Source organism: Leopardus geoffroyi, chromosome E2 (genome assembly GCF_018350155.1).
Source record: "Leopardus geoffroyi isolate Oge1 chromosome E2, O.geoffroyi_Oge1_pat1.0, whole genome shotgun sequence".
NCBI lineage: Eukaryota > Metazoa > Chordata > Mammalia > Carnivora > Felidae > Leopardus > Leopardus geoffroyi.
Window position 1 is genome coordinate 28652468 of NC_059335.1, and position 3752 is coordinate 28656219.

General features: G+C 56.9%; 1 long non-coding RNA gene across 1 annotated transcript; it reads left to right on the forward strand.

Annotated features, from left to right (window-relative positions):
- LOC123579130 lies at positions 1-3752 on the forward strand. Its single transcript, XR_006702638.1, has 3 exons — positions 1-210; positions 577-686; positions 884-3752. It is a non-coding gene; the product is annotated as an uncharacterized LOC123579130 (long non-coding RNA).

Genomic DNA, 3752 nt, shown 5'->3' on the forward strand with positions numbered 1-3752 from the left:
CAGCGTTTATAGAGCTCGGACCCTTTCGCTCTGACAGCTGCTCAGCCTTCTGTTCTCAGAGGCCCTGACACGGACTTGTCCCATCCCCCCTACCATGCCTGTGGATCTCTCATCCTGGCACTCAGGGTCCTTGTGCCCAGCTCGACCCGGTGCCCGCCAGCAGAAGCAAGAGCCACAGGACCAACACAGAAGTGCCGAGTTCAGGAGCATGTGTGATTTCGATGTGGGTGGATTATAAATGACCTCTGAGAGAAGGTGTACCAAATAATTAGAAGTGGAGGAAGAAGACAGAGGAAGAGGAGGGAGGGAGGAAGGGAGAAAGGAGGGAGGGAAAAACAACTAGGAAAGTACAAGGGGTCAAACCGCACTTCTTGGTGAGGCTCTGAGCACGTGTTCCTGCAGGCTGGTGTGGGTGAGTTTTGTCTTGTTTGCAAGTCTCCTGACATCCTTTGCAGAGGAGCTGTTGCTGCTTCTCCAGGACCCTGAGCTCTGAGCAACCTTGGCGCCTGGAGAAGTTGGGGAGGGGGGGGGGGGGCGAGGACAGGACTCGGCTTTGCGGGGGGATTCTTTGCGCAGGACTCTTGCGCGCGTGCGCACAAGCACTGGCCAGTGGCTAGGATGCCGCGTTTCAGCTCGTCTGTCCCTGGGCCCCGAGGACAGTCTGGTGTGTCGGGCAGACAGCCGGGGTGAGGCTCGCAGCTGCCGGGGCCCCCCCTCTCATCTCCTGGGGAGCACGGGGCGGGGGGGTCGGGGAGCCTGAGGGGGCTTGTGCATTTCCCGCCCAGCCGTGCCAATTACACTTTTTGGCAAAGGAAACAGCCAGGAGCGGTTTCTTTTGCTTCCCCCTCGTTGTTCTCAGCGTTTAGATGTCAAATCATTACAGAGCCGGAGGGAAGGCAGCCTTGGAGGCGGCAGGAGGAGGACCAGGCTGCCTGCACCTCAAGTACGGTTCCTGTCAGCCGCAGCCACTAATGACCCCAGCTTCTGTGAGGCCCGTCAGCACTCGCAGGAATGAAAGGGGACCCCTGAGATGTGCTCCGCCTAAGCAGACTGTGACCCCCCCCCCAGCCCCCCTCGCCTTCACTTCCTCATCGAAGGCGGGGCTTCAGCCAGCAGAAGTACCTGGGGGAGGCACACTCCAAAAGACCCCCACAGCAGCCTTGCCCTTATCCCGTCCAGCCCCAGCCTCAGCCTCCACCTTCCCAGCCCCGCCTTTGCCCCCCAAGTCCCGTGGGCACAGCCCGGCTCCACCCCTTCTCGGTGCGCACATGGCTGTGTTTTGCAGAGTCAGTACTGGTGGCACCCACAGTCAAGTGCTCCTGAAAAGCCGTGGGGAGGGCACCCTTCCCCTATCATTAAAGTGTCATTACACCCTTGTGGGGGGCTCTGATCTGGTTTTTGGTCTTGTCCTCTTCTCCCAAACCAGCAGACCTGTGAACCCGACCCCTCTTCTCAGGGGCTTGTGGCCTTGAATGATTTTACTGATTATTGTATGTCTCTGCAAAAGGCTTTCTATGCTCAGCATCTTTCTTCCTTTAGCATGAGAAGGCGGACGAGTGTGAGACCCATTTTCTAGCGACCGTGGGGGGCGGATTGCACTCAGGTCCTGGTCTCATGGTCCATGGGTTCGAGCCTTGCATCGGACTCCGGGCTGACAGTGCAGAGCCGGCTTGGGATTCTCTCCTCTCTCGGCCCTTCCCCTACACGTGCACAAGCTCTCTCTCAAAAACAGATGGATAAACTTAAAAAAAAAAAAAAAAGAAGAAGAAGAAGAAGGTGACCCTGCGGAGGAAATGACACACAGAGCCTGGCCTAGATTTTCCATCTCCCACTGACCGTCCCGCGGGCTTCCTTTCCCTCCACCTTCTCCCCACAAAGGGGAGGAATCCTGGCGTGTTCAGCCCGTGAGCCTGGTGGAAACAAGAGGATCTCTATCTTGACCTGAGATGCTCCAGACGTGACTCTGGCATAGCCTAGCTTGCTGGGGTGGGGGTGGGGAAGGCAGAGTCGAATGTTCGCAACCTGTAAGTCTCACCCCGAGTGCTTCAGAATCACCCCGGGGAGATTTTTTAAAAATGCCACTTTCTGGGCCCACCTCTGATGGTGCTGATTCATCCGGATGGGGGTGTGGCCAGGCATCAAGGTGTTTGGAGCTCTCAGGTGACTTCCGGCGCAGCCAGGGCAAGGGCTCTGAGCCTTGCATTTTCCCCAGATGACCTCAGAAGGCCCCTTCGAAGGAAATACCTAACGTCAGGGGTCATAAGAATCTCCCAGGGAGCATGTTAAACGCAGATACCCCTGGAGAGTGAGATTATGTGGGTCGGGGGTGGCAGACATCATCGGTGCTGTTAACAAGCTCCTACCCCAGGGAGTGGTGTTACAGGTGGGCCCACAGGCCACAGTGTGAGAAGCCCAGCGGCCTGTGCCTTGGCACAAGCGGGGTGGAACCGTGGTGGGCCTACCGTAAGGAGTTTGTGCGCTAAGGTGTAAATGAGGCAGAGACAGCTCCCCAGATGCCTTTACCATGAAAAGCCTCCAGAAAGCCTCATGATGTTGGAGCAGGTGGCCATGACCACACCAGAGGACAAAACCAGATAATTCAGTCACGGCCCTCTGGATGCAGACCGAGTTCTTTTCCCAGCTGCCCAGCCGCCTGGGCCCTCAATAACCCACCGCCCCTCCCTCGGTTAAACCACAGGCACCCAAAGCAGCCAGATGTAGTGAGATTCCCAGGTGTGTCTTTCAACCAGGATGGGTCCACAGAGCCCCCTGGCGTGTGGACCACACGTTCTCCTTCCTCTCTTGGCTCTTCATATAGAGGTGCAAGTGGCCTTTTCTCAATCCTCCCACTTTGTTTGGGGGCCCTTGCTCCCTGGGGGAGGCACTCGTGTCCTTGGTCAAAGCCAGCCTTGGGGAATAGAGGCGTGGTGCAACCCCTGGCTGACGGTCTTTGCAGTACTTTAGGCCCAGGCTTGGTTACCGGCAAGCTTATGGTGCCCCGCCCCGCCCCTACTCGGGTCTACACTGGGGGCCACTGCGCGCTGGCCCTTTGGACCCTTCCTGATACCCCATGTCTGGACGGAAGAGGTATGCACAGAGGGGCATCAGAGATCTAGAAGAAGGACCAGGGAGGCTTATCTAGCCACGAAGTAACTGCCAATGTCTGAGGATGCACTGGAGGAGGAGAGCAGTCCTGGACCCCCTGGGCCACCGCTCAGACCTCAGAGGGGACAGGCTGAGCCAGATGAAGGCCTTTGGGGACTGTGGGCACTACAAAAGGATTACCATCGCCAACTCCCTGCCCTCATCCCGAGCTTTGACTTCCTCCTGCTCCACTGAAGTAACACTTTTCTAGATATTTCTCGTCGCAAAATTCTGGATGAGTCCGTCGAAGCTGACTTTTTTTCTATAACAACAAGGCCTCGCTTCTTGTCGCCAGCTTAGCTGGTGCCCAGACAAAGGGGCGGGCAGCAGTGTGTGTCAGCATTTTGCTGGGTTTACTGGCATCCTCCTAGGCTGGGACATCTCTCCAGGAGGGGACCTCTGTACTGCCGGTTCCTGGAGCAGGCACAAAGTAGGTGGTCACTAAAAGGAAAAGATGGCAGGAAAAGGAAACGGAAGGCGGAAGGAGGGGACTGGGGATTTCACGGCCTTTATTGACTGGAGGGTTCATGGCATTCTCCTGCCGGTGAGTCCTCGACTGTGGAGTTTTACAAAGCCGTAACAGTTCGAATAAAAGTCTGGGAAAGCAA